Source organism: Silene latifolia, chromosome 8 (assembly GCF_048544455.1).
Source record: "Silene latifolia isolate original U9 population chromosome 8, ASM4854445v1, whole genome shotgun sequence".
Classification (NCBI taxonomy): domain Eukaryota; kingdom Viridiplantae; phylum Streptophyta; class Magnoliopsida; order Caryophyllales; family Caryophyllaceae; genus Silene; species Silene latifolia.
In genome coordinates, this window is record NC_133533.1 from 106,329,994 (window position 1) to 106,351,919 (window position 21,926).

A 21,926-nucleotide genomic window follows, 5' to 3' on the forward strand; every position below is an offset into this window, starting at 1 on the left:
GAAGGGTAGTATCTCTTGTAGAAGGCAAGAGCTAGGGTATCCCAATCAGTAATCTCGGTTGTAGTCATATCCAAGTCAGTCAACCACTCTCGAGCTCCATCAGTAAGAGAAAGAGGAAATAAGACTTCCTTAATCTTCTCTTGTGTCACTCCCTTAGTAGCAGGAATGGTTGAATAATAATCTGTGAAGATCTCCATATACTTCCTCGGATCCTCACCAGCTACTCCTCTAAACAGGTTTCTCTCTACCAGATTAATATAAGAAGGGCGAATATCGAAGGTATTCCCTTCATCAGTTGAAAGCTTGAAACCCTTAGGAATAGAATCAGCTGTCGGCTCAGAATGACTATCAATGTTAAGCATCTTCGCAGATTTATTAACGGTTGCAGAAATAGAGTTGTCTTCTTCTAAAGACCGAGCTTCTGCAAAAGTGAAATTTTCTAGAACTGAGTCAAGAGTACTCAAGACTTCCTCTCGACGAATCTCCCTGAATAAGTTTTCTCTACGGCGAAATGTCCTCTCTGGTTCAGGATCAGGTGGTACTAACTCTGACCTTTTGGACCTGGGAATAAACAAAACTAAGAGAAAAGAATAAGAACTGTCTCAAGGAATTGAAAATCCCTTGAGACTAAAACAAACTAAAATAAGACAAGTAAATAAAATAGTTGCCTCCCCGACAACGGCGCCAAAATTTGACACGGCTGTCGCAACCCTATCAAAAATAAACCTAACCAGCTCTAACTAATGTAGAAGAGGTAAGCAGGGTAACGTATCCACAGGGAGGCGGTCACTATCTACTTGTTATTTAGTCTGTCTACGGTCACACTTTGGGGGTGTTTGATTGAGTTGTTTTGACTAAACTAATGAACTGAATTAAAAGCAATAAAAGAAACAACAATCAAAATTAGCAAGAGTGAAAAGGAGTGTGATCAAAAAGAGAGAAAGATGCTAGAATATCGGTTCACCATGATATTACGCAAATCAGCTAAAGGTAAGGTCAGTCGGTTTGATGTGAGAAGGGTAGTGGAAAGGTCCTTCCGGTCCGCTATCCGCCCTAGATTCTTCCTAAATATCTTCCGCTCTGATTAGGGTAGTCTATGTTCATAACAGGTCTATTCATTCCAATCTTCCGATCCAGGTCTGAATTTAATCGGATTAATTAGATTAGTTGTGTGCACTCAACCAAGTAATTACCGTTATATTGCTATAAAACAATTCTCACACTAAAACCTCCTAAACTAATTATCGGTTCATTGTTTTACTATCATGGCTCCCCTAATCCTAGCAATAGGGAATTCAGCTACTCATAACGATAAATAAAACGATAACGATTGATAAAACTATACTAAACATAGTATTAAGATGAATTAAACAAAATTGCATAAACTTAACAATAATTCTAATAATCAACAGCAATTAAGGGACAAGAAATTAAGTGTTGCAAAAGAGAATTAAATTGAATAAGAAGAGAGTAAAGAAATTACACAATTGAAGATCCGGAAAATGAAAGCAACGTCGAACAAGAGTAATGAAAGTAATTAAAACTGAATGATTAATTTTGCAATAATTGAGGATGCGTAAACCTAATTAAGTCTCTCCTATATATAGGAGAGATATTTATTAACCTAAATATGTAACTTAAGATATTAAGTAAATAGTTTCACGCAATAAAATCTTACGTCAGATCTCAAGTTACTCGATCGAGCACATTGAAATTCCTCGATCGACCAACTTCCAGCAGAAACCTCTCGATCGAGTATAAAAACTACTTGATCGAGGAACACCAAAAAGCCACTTCTGATCGAACATAGCAGGAGTTCGATCGAGTGGTCTTCACCATCAAAAAGGTCTTGATCGAGCAACTAAGCCAGCAAAAGCTCTCGATCGAGCTAACTGCTACTGAATCAGCCATAGGACGTTTGATTTAGCTTCCAAGACGACTTCACGCATCCCAAGACAGTAGTATTCTTGCTCCGATTCCTTCCATCTCCTAAATGCAAGCTAAAGGGACAGTAAAAGGCTCAATTATGCTCCTTCCGGGTCCATTCCGGCGATTAAAGCGAAACGAACCAAAGTATACTATTCTGGGCATTTCGTAGCCTAAAACTACGGGAATCACATAGAAATGCGTGTAAATAAGGCTTAAAAAGACTATATAAAATGAACGTATCAATTTACACAGTCAACTGAGTAGGGAAATTCTACCTTTTCGCAATCCACTATAACTGCAGCCAATCACATAAATGTACAAAAGTACCACACCGTTACCTACAACAATAATCAACAATTACACATCATAAACCGATTTCTGCCCAAAACCCCCAAATCACCCAATTATGGTTAGAGCAATCTTAACAAAATGATATAAAAACAACACAAGGAACTTACCCAATAACTGATGATTGAAAAGATGTAAAAATCCCCAAAAACTACGAACCCTAGCCTTGGATTTGATTGTAAAAGTGGAGAGAAGAGAGCGTCGTTTGAAGTTATGAAAGGTTTTGAGAGAATAAAATGAGAAACTGGTGATATAACCTTTTATACCTCCTCCACTATTATAATCAAGCCCGCGTCAAAAACCCGTAAAACCCGAGCTACTCGATCGAGTAACTAACGTACTCGATCGAGTACCCGCTACTCGATCGAGTTGCCCCCACTCGATCGAGTACATTTAAACCAGAATGTACTCCATAATCCGTAAACAACTTACTCGACAGAGTAAGTCCTACTCGATAAAGTACCCAACAGCTCAAATATCTGAGGTATTACAGTCTTCCCTCTTTAAAAATGAACTTCGTTCCTGAAGTTCAAACCCAACCTATGAAACATGTACACCTAACACTAACTCCACCAACTATGCTTACCTCTACAACGCGGCTCACGATATCGTATCAACTATAGTATAGCCTCTCGACACTAACTACATAATACTACTTCCACAAATGCCGCTAAGTCCGTCTCACTAACATATTATCCACTAGCAAATCCAATATCAAGACAATCCACCAAACAAGATCAACCACCGAAATGGAATGTTACATTCTACCACCCTTAAAATGAACTTCGTCCTCGAAGTTTACTCATACTCATAAACATCATCACCCAACTGTCAACACTATCGAAGTATATTCACACTCATAATCGACATATTACTACAAGCACTGGCATTACCTTTAATAAAATCAACCACAACACAAATCCATCCTTTATTCTATACCAAGACTCAAACTTCCAAATATACTACAACATGCATAACCATCAAACTCTCTTTATAGCATCCTACTCCTCTTAAGATAAATGTTACGTCCTCATAACCCACTAATACTAGATCCTTAGTTGTTTTCTTCCCCTTATCCTCATCTTATATCACATATCACCGATTATATCTTCAACACCGACAACCATCCCATATCCAAGGCTCTCTCTCCCTAACAGCTCTCGTGCCTCCAAATATTTTGCACTCCATCTAACCTATACCATAAAATCCTCAACATAACCACCACTCCAACTCTTCAACATTACCGCAAAACGACATACTTCTTTATACATTTACTTATCTCCACAATCATAACTCACGATCCACAATTATTACACACACTCACACTAGATCCTCAAGTTCTTTTCTTTTATTACCGTAAAACTCACCCATAACTTAACATGATACTAAGTCCCAACATTCCGTACCTACTGTCCCGATAAAAGGTTATAAACCACCTGTAGTTTCTAATTCAATACAACACATGTTCCACAAATCACTTGACACTACTATGTCAACCAATGCCTCCTCTAAAACAAAATCAAAAGTACTCCAACAACCCCTCACAACTGTGTCCCATTAACAGAATATCACTATATCATGACAACTACGGAAACACACGCAACTCTCTTCCATATCATACTCTACCTTCACTCCCAAGCCGAAACTGGTAAGAAACATCAATAAATAAAACAACAGTTTATATGTCGAAACCGAAACTCACAGGAAACAGTAGTAAAAAAACAACAATCTATATAACTGATATACACTTTCGAAAATTCATTTCATAAGTATCCCGCCTACTCCACCACAATCGATGACAGCATCACAACACCACCATCAACAGCCGCACCGCAGCGCGAAAGTACTCTCATCGCAACACGGAGTACCATGCCTGGATCGCACCCGGAACACTACAACCACATTACCATAAAACCAGACTCTCGACACAACAGTCATCACATGACTCCTCCAACCACCATTACCCTTTCTGAATACCGTCCTATTAGGTTTCCATACATAACATATAACACGGAACACTCAGATAACTACTTTATGACTTATGACATTATACCACTACTCGTGAGGTCAGAACCTCACACAAACACTTACACACATCATAGACCCATAATCACATCTAACTAGTCAATCCTGGTCACGTAAGTTACCACCAGATAAAGGTTACCTCTCACCTGAGCTTAACTCGTATGCCCCTCATAACACATTCTCTCATTCACGTAACTATCGCCTCCTGACAAATGTAACCATACCATTAATACCCAGCTATTAGCAGACGCCTCTTATATCTACATCTTATACTCCCCCCGCAACCATATATATATACCAATCCGGCCTCCACAAAATCAACCTCTCTAAGACGACTATCTTCTCTATTTATCATCACCCTTAACCACTAGTGACAACACCACAACACCACCACCACTGTTCGTATAACAAATCTCTTACACTCACCTCTAAATACAACAGTTCCTTTCCTATTTTCGGTTAACATTCCAAATAACGAACATCAAATCTATCAACAAAAATTACCTCAACATTCATTCCAATTCTATCATTAATTGTATCGTCACCTAACTCTCCACCAAAATCTCATATCGTGTAAATACTCTACCAACTTCTTACTCCCTTAATCCCTCAAAATTTATGGCTAACATGTCGTCCTAAAATTCCTATATATCCATTAATTCACACCCTCTCATGATGCTATCGTACATCTCCATGATTCCTTACTTTCATGTTCCTTAACTCTGGTCAACGTTCTCTCAGCTTACTTCCATCCTTCTTTTCCCTTTACACTCAACAATACCAATTAATAGTTCATCTCCTTACTCATTCTACCTAACTCTTTAGTAATCCGGTTACCTTCTCGTTGCTCCACAACTCAAATTCCATTAATTCATATCAGTATCTTTCACTCTCTCTTATCATTGATTTTCTCTCATCATGCTACTCACTCACACTTGCCACCATTAAGTCCACACAATCAACGATTACTCATCAATTAATTGCATCTCCCTTTTACAGCTCTAGAATCAAAATTTCAGTTTATACCGTTAATTGCCCAAAGAATTACACATTAGGCTCACCTCTTAATAATCCACGCCACGGCATAACTCCATCTAAGTTCACTATATACAACTATTCTCCATCCCTCTACAACGACCTTCCATTACATATATTCTTAATCAACCGAGTTATAACTATCTCCCTCCATAAATCCGTAAACATCCTAAGTCACCACCATAGGTATCCCTCATTCAATATTTTCATTCTCACGTTCTATAAACTTACATCGCCCCTTGCCCATATACCCTTACCTTTACATTACTCAAACTCGCAATTATTTTACTGACGACATCTCACAAAACATGCTCCCTGCCTCGATAAGCTCATCAATATTTCTCTTCCTTTTTCCACTATCCATCACAACCACATTTAACCCATGTCCTCCCCACCAAACTCATACCCATCATAAGGTGCTACTCTTTACAACATAGGACACGGTAACTTACGCATCAGGACCAACATATATGTAAAACAATGCATAAAGAAGTAAAATAATGCCTTTGAAATAAATATGATATGCGACGAGGTCAAAAGATAAGCATATGACCAAAACAGGGGTTACTAGATCGAGTACAGCCTACTTGATCGAGTAGGTGTAGATCAGAAGCACGTATTGTAATACTCCGTATTTATAAGTCTTGGGGTACTCTATCGAGTAGCCCTTACTCTGTCGAGTAAGGGTGGGTTGCGTAATAAAATAGTTTCTGACCTGTTGGGTACTCGATCGAGTAGCTGGGGTACTCGATCGAGTAAGGGGGTACTCGATCGAGTACCTTGGGTACTCGATCGAGTGTCCGGTTTTACGGGGAGTTTTCTCGGGTTTTGTTAATTATGCGATTAAGGTATTTAAACATAGTCGTTATTGTTTTAAATCACTTTTGCAAAACCTAAAACCCTGTTTAAGAGAGAAAGCAACCAGTTCATCTTCCTAATCGCATTCTTAGCAATTCCGAGTTCGACGGTCGATTCTTGTCGTTGTTCGTATCGTTGAGTTCCTTGCGTCGAGGGTAAGCTTTTAATATAATTTTTATAATGTTTAGTTAAGTTTGGTTAAACCCTAATTTAGAGATTGGGGGTTTTTATGTGTAGTATGTGATGTATGGCCTATATGTGTTATATGATAGGAGGAGGGTTCGTAGAAGAGGCTTTTTTGATACAGCTGTAGATACCGTCTGCTTGTTGTGCTTTCCAGGTAGGATTTCCTACTCGCATATTAGTCCCATAATGGGATATTGGTGATGTCTTTGTATCTGGTTGTTTGATATAATAATTGTCTTGTGTTTGTGGTTGTGATTGCTGTTGATGGTTCTCGAGATGCGTTCCTCGGCTGAGTGGGGTCACTTGCGGGAGTGACTTCACGCCTAGTTTCGCCCTTCGTGGAACCCGCCACGGAAGGGGATGTGCACATTAATGGACGGGGTTATCGCTCGGTATGATGAGCGGGGCTTAGGTGGGAACGGCCGCGTCCCCATCGGCGGGTCTGGTCCAAAGGACGGTCGAGATTGAGATGATGGGAGTTGGTTGGTGGTGTGTGTGTGTGTGTGTGTGTTTTGATTCAGGTTCAATTGTCTGTTTGTCTTATTATTGTTATCTATATTGATTGTGTGATTAGTCGACCCGGTGTTGTTTTGTAAACTGCGGTGATCCATTCGGGGATGGTGAGCGGATATTGAGCAGGTATTGAGATGAGTACTGGGATAGCTGGGATGCCACGACATGATGATAGGAGTCTTCCGCTGTAGCCTTTAGTTTATTTATAATTCAGTTAGACAGTCATTCGAGAATAATGTATCGTACTTTTGGTTTGGTTTTGAGGATTGTATTTATTCACTAAATTATTTATATTAAGCATCGTTTCTTTATTGTTGTTTGATTATCATTGCCTCGGGTAACCGAGATGGTAATGTCTTCATACCTGAGTGGTCCTGGTAAGGCACTTGGAGTATGGGGTGTTACAAATGGTATCGAGCGACGATCCCGAAACTCGTAACCAATGAACTTAATGAACATAGGGAGTCAATTAAAATGAACCCGGGGTAAAAGTTGTAGGAGCTAGTGCAAAGGCTTGGGAGACGTCCTAAAGTCGCAGGGGTCGCCCTACAACTTTGAACCGCTCACATGGGGGAAGTGTTTGTCGAGTCGTATGTGTGTTTGGTTAACTTGTTTACAAATGTGATGGAATGTGTTGATTGTTGGATGTTCGAAGTTGGAAGTTGGAAGTTGAGAAGGTGAAAGAAAAGTGATGATGTATATAGAAACTGTTGATGAAATGATAGCATGTTGAATGTTTTACAACGTGGCAATTAATAGCATGATTGTTATGATATAATGTGATTTATAAAGTTTAGCATGTTAGCATATGACGTAACATGCGGGTAGCTCTTACGAATTAGTGTTACTCGATCGAGTGGGACTGACTCGATCGGGTGGGTTTTTGGCAATTTTGAGTCCAGAATCGAGTTTTGGGGCACTCGATCGAGTAACTAGGGGTACTCGATCGAGTAGGGGGTCACTCGATCGAGTAGCCTAGATACTCGATCGAGTAGGTAAGAGATCAGAAGGTCTGTTTGGGTCTGGAGTTTGGGTACTCGATCGAGTACGTGGGGCACTCGATCGAGTAGCCCGTTACTCGATCGAGTGTGTTTGGGAACTCGATCGAGTGGGTTCTGGGCAGCGTGTATTCGTGTTTTGAGGTTTAGTACGTGTGTTTATGTTTACCCTTTCTTATATAGCTTCAAGATGCCGCCCAAGAGAACTGCTTTGTATGCGAGAGCTGAGCTTATGACCGTGGATGACATCGTTAAGATGTTAGAGCACCAGGATGCTCTTACTGAGACCCTGAAGAGAGTGAATGAGGACAAGGATAAGAATAAGGAGAAGGAGGTTGATCATTCTAAAATCAGCCTCTATATTGCGAGGTTTAACCCGAAAGAATACAAGGGAGTTGGGGAACCTAATCTGCTTGATAGTTGGCTGAGAGAGATGGAGAACATCTTAGATTTGGTTCATTGTCCTGATGAGATGAGAGTGGAACAGGCCGCGTTCTATCTGAGGGAGGCAGCAGGCAAGTGGTGGGATTCAGTGAAAGTGAGTGCTAGGGAGATATATGCAAACCAAGGCTTACCTGCTATACCTTGGGAGGAGTTTCGTAAGGCTGTGAGGAAGGAGTTTGTACCGGAGCATGTGAGGAGTAAGATGAGAGAAGAGTTTGATAAGTTTAAGATGACCACGAGATGTCGGTGGCCGAGTACTACGAGACAGTTCAATGAGAAGTCCAGGTATCTTTGAGGATATGGGTTTGAGTGAGGAAAACCTAGCATTGAGGTTTGAAAGAGGGTTGACTACCACGATTATGGATAAGTTACCCGTGGGAATCCTTACCGATGTTAAGGAAGCTTATGAGAGGGCTGGGAGAGCTGAGAGGTTGGTGAAGATGGCTCAGGAGAGGTCAGGCGGTGAGAAGAGGAAGTCTGAGAGCGAGGGTGGTGGCCAATCGAATCACAAGAAAGGCAACCACAATCAGTCTAAAGGATTTTCTTCCGGTCCGGGTTTAGTCTTTGGGACTTCCTTTGGGCATGGTCGTGGAAGTGTGAGTAATAGTTGGGGAGTGACCTGCTTTGGTTGTGGTGGCGTAGGCCACAAGAGACATGAGTGCACAAGTGCACCGGGATCTTTTCAGAGACCTGCACAGAGCTTCGCGAGCAACAGACCGGCTGGATCATGGCCGAACCGGGGGAGTCAGAGTTACCAGAGTGGAGGCAACCGCAACGGCGGTAATTCTTATCAGAAAACACCGACGAACAACAACAACAATCAAGGGTCGGGTGCTAAGCCGACCGCATCAACCAGTACTGTCCAGGGAGGTGGACAGAAGACCAGTGGCAAGTTATTCATGATGGAGAAGAAGGCAGCTGAGGAAGATGCGCACGTTATCACCGGTACATTCCTTGTTAATGGTATTCCTACGTTTGTTTTGTTTGATTCGGGGGCTTCTCAGTCGTTTGTGTCTTTGAGTCATGTAAAACAGTTGGGTTTGAGAGTATATGAGTCTGTTAGTGAGCAAGTTTTCATACCTTCGGGTGAGTCTGTATCGTGTGGGGGATTGTTTAGAGATGTGTCTTTGATAGTTGGGCAAGTTGATTTCCCTGTAGACTTGCTAGAGTTTCCTTTTAACGGTTTTGAGATGATAGTTGGGATGGATTGGTTAGGAAAGTATAAAGCTAAGATAGACTGTCATCAAAAGAAAGTATCCTTAAGAGGTCCAAAGGGTGTTAGTGTGTCTTATCGTGGGTTTCTCGTCAAACCCAAAGTTAAGTTGATTGCAAATTTACCTTGAAGTCTTATCTGAGGAAGGGATGTCCTTCGATCTTGTGCCATGTGAGAGATGACCGGATAGAGAGTCCGACGATTGATGAGATACCATGTGGTGGGGAGTTTGCAGATGTTTTTCCGAGGAGATTCCGGTTGCCACCGAGGAGGGAGATAGATTTCACCGTAGAGTTGAAGCCAGGGACGGGGCCAATCTCTAAGGCACCGTACCGTATGGGTCCTAAGGAGATGGAGGAACTTAGAAAGCAGTTGGATGATTTGATAGAGAAGGGATACATTAGACCAAGTGTATCGCCTTGGGGAGCACCAGTTCTTTTCGTGAAGAAGAAAGATGGGAGTTTGAGGCTATGCATAGATTACAGGGAGTTGAACCGTGTGACGATAAAGAACAAGTATCCTTTGCCAAGGATAGATGACCTGTTTGATCAGTTGAGCGGTGCAACAGTATTTTCTAAGATTGATTTGAGGTCGGGGTACCATCAGGTGAAGATTAGAGAGGTGGACATACCAAAGACAGCTTTCACGTCAAGGTATGGCCATTATGAGTATGTGGTGATGCCGTTTGGGTTGTCTAATGCGCCGGCAGTGTTTATGGATTTGATGAATAGAATCTTGAGACGTTCTTGGACCAGTTTGTAGTAGTGTTTATCGATGATATCTTAGTCTACTCTAAGACTAAGGAGGAGCATGAGGAGCATCCGGATCGTGTTCCAGACTTTGAGGGATCATGAGTTGTATGCTAAGCTGTCCAAGTGTGAGTTCGGTTAGAGAAAGTTGCTTTTCCTGGGGCATGTAATCTCTAAAGATGGGGTAGTCGTGGGATCCTGCGAAGATTGAGGCGGTGACAAAGTGGGAAGCACCAAAGAATGTTGCTGAGGTTAGGAGTTTCTTGGGTTTAGCTGGATACTACAGACGGTTTGTGAAGGATTTCTCCAAGATAGCTAGACCGATGACAGTGGACGATGAGGAAAGAGAACAGGTTTCGTTGGGATGAGAGTTGTGAGATGGCGTTCCAAACATTAAAGGAGCGTTTGACCACAGCTCCTGTCTTAGCATTGCCTGAAGGGAGCGAGAATTTTGAGGTTTATACAGATGCCTCGAAGAATGGGCTGGGATGTGTGTTGATGCAGAATGGCAAAGTGATTGCCTATGCTTCTAGGCAGTTGAAGCCTTATGAGGAGAATTACCCTACTCATGATCTGGAGTTGGGTGCAGTGGTGTTTGCTCTCAAGATTTGGAGACATTACCTTTATGGAGCAATCTTTAAGGTATTTTCTGATCACAAGAGTCTTAAGTACATCTTCACGCAAAAGGAGTTGAACATGAGACAGAGGAGGTGGATGGAGTTGATTGGCGATTACGACATGGAAATCATCTACCATGAAGGGAAGGCCAATGTTGTTGCTGATGCTTTGAGTAGGAAGAGTGTACATTCCTTGTGTACAGCTCTATCTTTGATGAGGCTGAGGGATGAGGTAGCGAGCTTTGGGATACATATGATGCAGAAAGGAGATGCCATGGGTGATATGACAGTACATCTTGAGTTTTATGATGATATTCGAGGTAAACAGGCTTTGGATCCTAAGATAGTGGAGTGGAGAGCTGGAGTAGAGAAAGGGACAGTGTCCCGGTTTTCTATTCATACAGATGGTAGTTTGAGGTTTGATGGTAGGTGGTGTGTTCCTAATGACGAGGAGTTGAAAAAGAAAATCATGACAGAGGCGCATTGCACACCATATTCAGTTCATCCAGGTGGAGATAAGCTATACAAGGATTTGAAGAAAACGTTTTGGTGGCCTGGGATGAAGAAAGAGACAGCTGAGTTTGTGTCCCGTTGTTTGACATGCCAGAGAGTTAAAGGGGAACAGAGAAGACCACAAGGTAAGATTCAGTCTTTAGAGGTGCCTGAGTGGAAGTGGGAATCCATTTCCATGGATTTCATTGTGGGTTTGCCTAAGAGTCAACAAGGTAACAACATGATTTTGGTGATAGTGGATCGTCTGACCAAGTCAGCTCACTTTGTTCCAATGAAAGATACATGGACTAAGGCACAATTGGCTATGGCCTATCGAAAGAACGTGCTTAAGTTACATGGAGTCCCTAAGGACATAGTGTCTGACAGAGATGCGAGGTTTACATCAAGGTTTTGGAAGGAGTTGCAGGAATCGTTGGGAACAGCTTTGAAGATGAGTACAGCATTTCATCCTGCGACAGATGGGCAGACTGAGAGAACAATCAAGACTCTTGAGGATATGTTGCGAGCTTATGTGATGGATTTTGGTGGTAGCTGGGAGCAGAGGTTGGACTTGATAGAGTTTTCTTACAATAACAGTTATCATACCAGTATTGGTATGGCACCGTTTGAGGCTTTGTATGGGAGGAGATGTAGGAGTCCAATCTGTTGGGACGATGCAGTCTTGGCAAAGTGGTTTTAGGACCAGAGATGGTGCATGAGATGGTGGAACAGATTAAGATGATCGGGGAACGGATGAGAGCAAACAGATCGACAAAAGAGTTATGCAGATCTACATCGTCGGGACATAGAGTTTCAAGTTGGGGACAAGGTTCTTCTGAAAGTGTCTCCGATGCGTGGAGTTATGAGATTTGGGAAGAAAGGCAAGCTAAGTCAGAAGTTTATAGGGCCTTATGAGATCTTAGAGCGAGTTGGGGAAGTTGCTTATCGTCTGGCTTTACCAGCTGCGTTAGAGAGAGTGCATAATGTGTTTCATGTATCGCAGCTGCGGAAGTATGTGAGTGACCCGTCACATGTGTTGGAGGCAGAGAGCTTAGAGCTAGATGAGTCCTTATCATATCTTGAGGTGCCTAAGCAGATTCTAGACCGAAAGGTTAGAAAGACTAGGAGTGGTGAGACAGTTTTGCTTAAGATCCTTTGGTCTAACCACGAGACTGAGGAAGCTACATGGGAGGCAGAGGATATCATGAAAGAGCGTTACCCTTTCCTTTTTGATCAGGTATGTATGGTTACGGGGACGTAACCTTGTTTCTTTTAGGGGGGTAGGAGATGATCGCGAGCAGTTTTTAAGAGTTTTATACACCTTTTATATGTTGTGTCGGTATGTTTGTCGGGATGAGTTAGGTTAGTATCATGTCTTATGTCGTATTTTGTTTGACCTTCGAGTCGGGAAGCTTATGGGAGTACCTTTGTTTAGTAGTGGTTTGAACTTCGGGGACGAAGTTCTTTTTAAGGAGGGAAGACTGTAATACTCCGTATTTATAAGTCTTGGGGTACTCTATCGAGTAGCCCTTACTCTGTCGAGTAAGGGTGGGTTGCGTAATAAAATAGTTTCGACTGTTGGGTACTCGATCGAGTAGTCAGTACTCGATCGAGTAAGGGGGTACTCGATCGAGTACCTTGGGTACTCGATCGAGTGTCCGGTTTTACGGGGAGTTTTCTCGGGTTTTGTTAATTATGCGATTAAGGTATTTAAACATAGTCGTCATTGTTTTAAATCACTTTTGCAAAACCTAAAACCCTGTTTAAGAGAGAAAGCAACCATTCATCTTCCTAATCGCATTCTTAGCAATTCCGAGTTCGACGGTCGTTCTTATCGTTGTTCGTATCGTTGAGTTCCTTGCGTCGAGGGTAAGCTTTTAATATAATTTTTATAATGTTTAGTTAAGTTTGGTTAAACCCTAATTTAGAGATTGGGGGTTTTTATGTGTAGTATGTGATGTATGGCCTATATGTGTTATATGATAGGAGGAGGGTTCGTAGAAAAGGCTTTTTGATACAGCTGTAGATACCGTCTGCTTGTTGTGCTTTCCAGGTAGGATTTCCTACTCAGTATTAGTCCCATAATGGGATATTGGTGATGTGCTGTATCTGGTTGTTTGATATAATAATTGTACTGTGTTTGTGGTTGTGATTGTTGTTGATGGTTCTCGAGATGCGTTCTCGGCTGAGTGGGGTCACTTGCGGGAGTGACTTCACGCCCTAGTTTCGCCCTTCGTGGAACCCGCCACGGAAGGGGATGTGCACATTAATGGACAGGGTTATCGCTCGGTATGATGAGCGGGGCTTAGGTGGGAACGGCTGCGGTCCCCCATCGGGCAGGCTGGTCCAAAGGTGGACGGTCGATTGAGATGATGGGAGTTAGTTGGTGGTGTGTGTGTGTGTGTGTGTGTTTGACAGTTCAGCTGTCTGTTTGTCTTATTATTGTTATCTATATTGATTGTGTGATTAGTACTGACCCCGGTGTTGTTTTGTAAACCTGCGGTGATCCATTCGGGGATGGTGAGCAGATATTGAGCAGGTATTGAGATGAGTACTGGGATAGCTGGGATGCCACGACATGATGATAGGAGTCTTCCGCTGTAGCCTTTAGTTTATTTATAATTCAGTTAGACAGTCATTCGAGAATAATGTATCGTACTTTTGGTTTGGTTTTGAGGATTGTATTTATTCACTAAATTATTTATATTAAGCATCGTTTCTTTATTGTTGTTTGATTATCATTGCCTCGGGTAACCGAGATGGTAATGTCTTCATACCTGAGTGGTCCTGGTAAGGCACTTGGAGTATGGGGGTGTTACACGTATAATAAATTATCAAGGCTACTCGATCAAGTATGGGATACTCGATCGAGTACCAAGAGGGGTACTCGATCGAGTAAGGGGTGCTCGATCGAGTACCCAACGCAGTTCTTAGCACTGTCCAATTTTCGTAAAACTGTCGTATCTCACTCGTTTCTTGGTCGTCTTGGATGTACGACCTATCCTTAGAATCGTAAGAGAACAAGCTATCACCTCCAATTCGAATCACATCAATATCATATATGTATCTCAAGTTATAACAGTTTAAAGACAGCTTCTCTATAATCAAACAACATAACTATTCGGTTCCACATGTTACTAACTAACATCTCTTATTCCACAAGTTACTAACTAATCAAAAGCCATACAAGAAACACCAAAACATGCCTCATACCACTCTATTCCACCTTAATCATATATATACAAATATCACAACTCTTATCGCATGTTACTACTACAAAGCCAAACATTAACATTCATCATGGTCATGTATATCCTTCAACTTATCCAACATACAATCCAACACTTTCCATTCAAATAAATCATATCTTCATCCAACATGTACATAAGACATATAACAGATAACGATCCTTAGACACCCCGTAGTGACCGGTTCAAAGTTGTAAGGGCAAGTTCGCGACTTTAGGACGTCTCCCAAGCCTTTGCATTAGCTCCTAACAACTCTTACCCGAGTTCATTTTAAGTAGACTCTCTAGGTTCATTAAGTTCATTGGTTACAGGTTCCAAAATCGTCGCTCTGAAACTACTTTGTAATACCCCCACACACCAAGGTGTCTTACCAAGACCACCCTAGCACATGGGGATGCTACCATCTCGGTTACCCAAGGCATAGTAATCAAAGTAGACCATAAAGAAATGTACTTTAAGTAAATAAGTTTAAGGTGATTACAACAAAACCAAAACTGAAATGTAAAATAAAACTGTCTCAAAACTGCAAACCAACTAAAGTAAAATTGTCTTGACAAAACACATCGGAAGACTAAGACTTGACATGTCGTGACCCATCCCCAGCTAGATCCCGCGCGTATCCAAGAATTACCTGTTAATCAACTACTCACCATCCCCAAGTGGATCACCACAGTTTTCAAAACATTTAAACGGGGTCAGTTACTGCATAAACAAGATAAGCCAATAACAACAGTCAATTACACAACCACATTCCTCCAACTCCGTCGCATCACCAATCATCTGAATACACACAAAAGTGTGTAGCCTTGCCAGAATATCCATCGCAATAGATATTCCACACCGTCATTGGGGACCGCAGTTGTACTACCTAAGCCCCGCTCAACACCATAGAGCGAATAACCCATGTCCATTAATGTGCACATCCCCCTTGTGACGGGAACCACAAGGGGCGAATCGAGGGCGTGAAGCCACTTCCGCAAGTGACTCCACTCAGCCGAGGGCGCACCTCGCAAATGCAAACAAACAATCAACCAATCCACAATACCAATAAAACATGCCAATTCCAAAGTACGATAACAACAATTATGCAAATCAAACAACCATGACAACTTATAATATTTACACAGTCAACTGAGTAGAGAAACCCTACCTTTTCGCAATCCGCTATAACTGCAGCCAATCACATAAATGTACAAAAGTACCACATCGTCACCTACAACAGTAATCAACAATTACACATCATAAATCGATTTCTACCCAAAACCCCCAAATCATCCAATTAGGGTTAGAGCAATCTTAACAAAACGATATAAAAACAACACAGGGAACTTACCCAATAACTGATGATTGCAAAGATATAAAAATCCCCCCAAAACTACGAACCCTAGCCTTGAATTTGATTGTAAAAGTGGAGAGAAGAGAGCGTCGTTTGAAGTTATGAAATGTCTTGAGAGAATAAAATGAGAAACTGGCGATATAACCTTTTATACCTCCTCCACTATTATAATCAAGCCCGCGTCAAAAACTCGTAAAACCCGAGCTACTCGATCGAGTAACTAACGTACTCGATCGAGTTGCCCCCACTCGATCGAGTACATCCAAACCAGAATGTACTCCAGAATCCGTAAACAACTTACTCGATAGAGTACCCAACAGCTCAAATATCTGAGGTATTACAATAAACGTAAGCACATAGCCTACGGCTCAAAATAAATAACGCATCCGCAAAAGAAGAACTCGGTCGAGTATCTGGGAGAACTCGGCCGAGTATCTGGGAGTGCTCGGTCGAGTACTGAAACTACTCAGCCGAGTATCCTACTTCAGTAGCCGACCTCCAAAACAAATAAAGCATAATCGGTCGAGTACTCAAGGTACTCGGTCGAGTATGCCCCACTCGGTCGAGTGCCCCTCTTACTCGGCCAAGTGGTCACAACCAGTAGCCACTGTTTTAAATCCACACTCGGTCGAGTGCCTGGCTACTCGGCCGAGTAGCCCCTACTCGTCGAGTACCCGCCCTGCATATCATTTTTCGTATTCATATTACTAAACGTGCCAAAAGCCATATAATAACACCCATCATGCTCGTATCATCTACAATACTCCTATTCATGCAATTATATACTTTCAATTCATCAAACAATCTCACAAGAAACATATACAACGCACGTAACGACTTTCCAAGACACCCCATAGTAACCGGCTCAGAGTTGTAAATGCCAAGATGTGGCTTTAGGACGTCTCCCAAGCCTTTGCGGTAGTTCCAAACTGTAACACCCTCACATACCAAGGTGCCTTACCAAGACCACCCTAGTATGGGAGACTGCTACCATCTCGGTTTCCCGAGGCTAGTATATCAAAGTTACCATTCCACAACAACATTTATTAAAGTATAAAGAGTTAACGATCACATGTTCCAAAACCAAAACAAAACAAATGTTCGCTAGTGCTCAACAACTGAAACTAAAACGATAAATCTCATGACAGCGGAAGCTAGACTCGAAGTGATGACTCCCATATCGTCCCCAAAGCTAAATACCATCATCACCTGTCACAATCTGCTCACCATCCCCGAACGGATCACCACAAATTTACAAAACAACAACGAGGTCAGTTCATTGCATAATCAAAATAAGACAAAGAACTATAAGATGAACATCTGTTCACAATCCATCTCCAACACCCAATCACATCACGTAACTGACTACACACTAAAGTGTGTAGTCCTGCCAGTGGGGGACCGCAGCCTTGCCCACTTAAGCCCCCGCTCATCAATGAGCGATAACCATGTTCATTAATGTGCACATCTCCTCCTGTAGTGGGTTCCACAGAGGGCAAAATTAGGGCGTGAAGCCACTCCCGCAAGTGACTCCACTCAGCCGGGGACGCACCTCGCAAACATCATCAACCATATCAACACCAACACCAAACTCCAATCCAACAACAGTAGTTAATCACAATATCAATCGTACAAACAATCACGGCACATATCTTAAATCAATTAAACAGTAAACCGAGTAGGGAAACCTTACCTTTGCACAAACTGAATGAGACAATCAAGAAGTCTAAAAGGGCTTCTCTACGAAATCTCCACCTAACAATAATCATACAATTTCCAATTGCAACATGCCAAAATCCCCTTTCCCCCAAATCATAAACTAGGGCAAAACCCTAAAAGACAAATTGATGAAACTCATAGAATTAGAGGCTTACCGACATAATCGATGCAAGGAAGGATGAACAAGACTCACGAAAGATCCACGAACTTGAGAGATATATTTGGAGATGATTAGAGTTATGTTGTAAGTTTAGGTTTTGTTAAAAATGATTAAGAAACTGAAATCCTCGTTTATATAACTCTAATCCTCTCTAAATCAAACCGCGGAAATAAACATCGTCGGACCGGATACTCGATCGAGTATAGAGTATACTCGGTCGAGTATCCTCTACTCGGTCGAGTATTCCCATACTCTGCCGAGTATTCCTGAATAGTAGTCTGTCCAGAAACACACGACACACTTACTCGGCGGAGTAAGCCATATTCGGCCGAGTAACAGACTTAGAAAACCGTAGTATTACACAAACAACTCCTACCCGGGTTTATTTTAATTAGACACGCTATGTTCATTTTGTTCATTGGTTTTAGGTTCCAAAATCGTCGCTTTGATACCACTTTGTAACATCCCTTACCAAGGACCACCCTAACATATAAAGGTGCTACCATATCGGTTACCCGAGTCAAGTATATCAATAGGGATCATTAAAGAACAATTATTAAAGTATAAAGTTAACTTATTACATGTCTCCAAAAATCGAAACTAAAGTATGAGAAAAAGTAAACCAACTACGGCTCATAAAGTATCTAAGAACTCGTAAAAGCGGAAGCTAAGACTCTAGGAGATGACACTCCCATCCTCGATCCCGCAGCTAGCATAAGCTCATCACTTGTCACTATCTTCTCAGCATCCCCGAATCGATCGCCACAGTTTTGTTAAACATAAACGAGGTCAGTTCACTGGATAATCGAAATAAGAAAGGCAACACACAATACTCAAACCACTCATTCACAATCCTCCAAACTCCATCAGTAACCAGTAACCGACTACACACAGAAGTGTGTAGCCCTCCCGGGTTCCAATCGCAACAGGAGACCTACACCGCCAGTGGGGGGCCGCAACCTTGCCTACCTAAGCCTCGCTCATCGCAACAAGCGAATAACCCATGTCCATTAATGTGCACAACCTCCTTGTGACGGGAACCACAAGGGGCGAATCAAGGCCGTGAAGCCATTCCCAATGATGACTCCACTCAGTCGAGGGGGCACCTCGAGAACCATAGACAAACAAACAACCAAGCCAATTCATCCAAGAACTACATTTTCAATAACAATACTAATCATGCCAATTCATCTATCATTATCATCTTAAACTAATTAAACAGGCAACTAAGTAGGGAAACCCTACCTTATTATGAATCCGAAATCACAAGAAAACAGCGAAAGCTAGAACTGTTCCTCTACGAATCCTTCACCTAGCAATAATCAAAAGCATGTCTATGTCACAATCATACCAAATAACCCCATTTTCCCCGAAAAAAGAATTAGGGCAAAACCCTAAAAGACAACATACTAACTGATTACGAAGTACTAGAGACTTACCAACGAGATCGGGACAAAAGACGGAAGTGTAGACTCACGATCGTTCAATAACCTTGAGAGTGACTAGGGTGATTAGAGAGATGATGAACGTTGTTAGGTTTTGTAAAAGTGGTTTGTAAAATGTTAAAACGTAATTTATAATCTCTAATCACCTTAATCAAAACCGCGGAAATTAATCCCGTCGGACCGGATACTCGGTCGAGTACTTGGGGTACTCGACCGAGTACGCCCTACTCGGCCGAGTATCATAATACTCGGTCGAGTGTTCCTGGACAGTAACCTAACCAGAAAACACACGACACCCTACTCGGCCGATTTCCCCCTATTCGACCGAGTAAACTAAACTCGGAAAACCGTAGTATTACAATAGTGAATCCTCCAACAACCAAACTCCATATAGTCACCAAACTCCGATTCATCCAATAATCCAAGACCAACAATCACAAAGCAAGTGGACACAACATGCATGCTACGAATCACACGGCAACAAGTGATGCCCAACTCACACGGCGGACGTGCTCGACCACTAACACTCCCTGAATCGTAAATGTGCACATCCCTATTATGGAGGGCCCACAAGAGGAGACTCCAGGCTTCTCTCCGCGTATGACAGCACACTGAGAACCTGGTTACCCATAGTGGTTCTCAAACTTAAGTCCAAATGCTATAATCACCATCTCAATAATAATAACCACAAACAATACTCATGAATTTCAAGAGAAAGTACTACAATTCTACCATGACACAATAAACACATAAACACCCAAAAACACATAGTTGAGTAGATAAAGTACTCCAATTTCACCATGAAACCCTCTCGTTGGTGTTGGACTGGGTGTCCCATAAGATATATGGTACTTATATTGTTGCAATAAACAAGAGTTGCTTTAATCATTAGAATGTTGAGCTCGACAAGAAGGTTGTGCATCCAACAAAATTGAGAGACAAAATTAGCTACCACTCGATACTTGACTTCCACACTAGAACAAAACAGTGTGGGCTAATGTCTAGACGCCCGTGAAATCAGATTATCACCAAGGAATACAGTAATTAGAGGTAGATCGTCTGGTATCCGAAGAACCGCCCCAATATGTATCCGTGGATACCATGAAGGTGAGTAGGAGGAGTATGTTTGAGCCATAGGCCGCGATCAGCAGTCTCACATATGTATCAAATAATGCACCACTTATTCCACGACTTAAGAGATGCTAAGCCTTGTCAACGTGATATGTTATAGAGTCCCAGCAAGGCTTTGATATAAGGTAGGGTTAGAATATGGTGTCGAGGAGAGGACACTGAGCTTAGCTTTTGTATCCACAGGAGTAGTCACAGGCTTGTAAGATGTCATACCCGTGCGGTCGATGATGTTCTCAGCATATTTGATTTTGATAAAAACAAACCGTTGGGAATGTGCTTGACGAAAATGTGTAAGAAATAGCTAATTGAACCAAAATATTTCACGACAAATTTCGTGTGAAAACGATCCATGATCGACTTACAAAGCACTAAGGAGGAGTAAGTTAAGATGCTATCGTCATCATATAATATTAAGTAGGCGAGATCATTACCTTGTAAAAGAATCAATAAGGAATGATCATCCTTGCTTTGGACAAAACCAATTTAAGTAACATTAAAGAATCTTATATACCAAGCATGAAGAGCTTGCTTGAGACTATAGAAAGACTTTTTTAGAAGGCACACATGGTCGGACCTAGGGATGTTAGTGGGGCGAGTTTTGGCGGGTCTCGTCCCGTGGGGCGGGTGCGGGTAATGATTTGATGGGTCGTGGGAGGGGGATGGGTTTCAAAAATATCATTTGTCGCGGGTCGTGGGGCGGGTGTGGGTATCACCTGAGACCCGCCCCATATCCACCTCGCCCCACACCGCCCCGCCTCGCATGTCCCCGCTCCGCTTATACCCATCTTACTCATAAACCTAGAGAAATTTATACACTATAAAAATAAAATTTATAACTTAGTTAAAAAGCTTAAACCATTTTTTTCATAAACCTAGACAAATTCAATCTACTCCTTAATTCTTACCCACCCAAATACCCAACAACCTAAACACCAAAAAAAAAAACGTTAATCCTTAAACTATTTCATGGTTTAAAAAACTTGTGTACTAGTTAATTAAATGTTAGACCATTTTACGGAAACTTATTTGTATAAGATGTATGAGAGTACGAGACTAGTATGTTTTAGATTCAAGATTTATATTTTTAAAAATTGCTTTGTGAGGAGATAGGTAATTTGGCGTGTCAACGGGTCCCCGCGGGGCAGGGACGGGTTTGAAAAGTTCAACCCGCTGCGGGTCGCGGGGCGGGTGTGGATACGTATTATAGTTCGCGGATGCGGGTGCGGGTTACCCCTCCTCCGCACCCACCCTGCCCCATTGACATCCCTAGTCGGACCGTAGCTTGTCTCGATAGCCAAGAGTTTGGTACATGTAGACGGTCTCATTAAGGGATCCATAAAGAAAGACATGTGTTCTTGACGTCAAATTGATTAAGTGACAGCGATTTGGAGAGAGAGAGAGAGAGGGGGGAAATGGTGTGAATTGTGGGCAGTTTTACCACTGAGCTAAACGTTTTTCCACGACCGACACCAACCTGTTG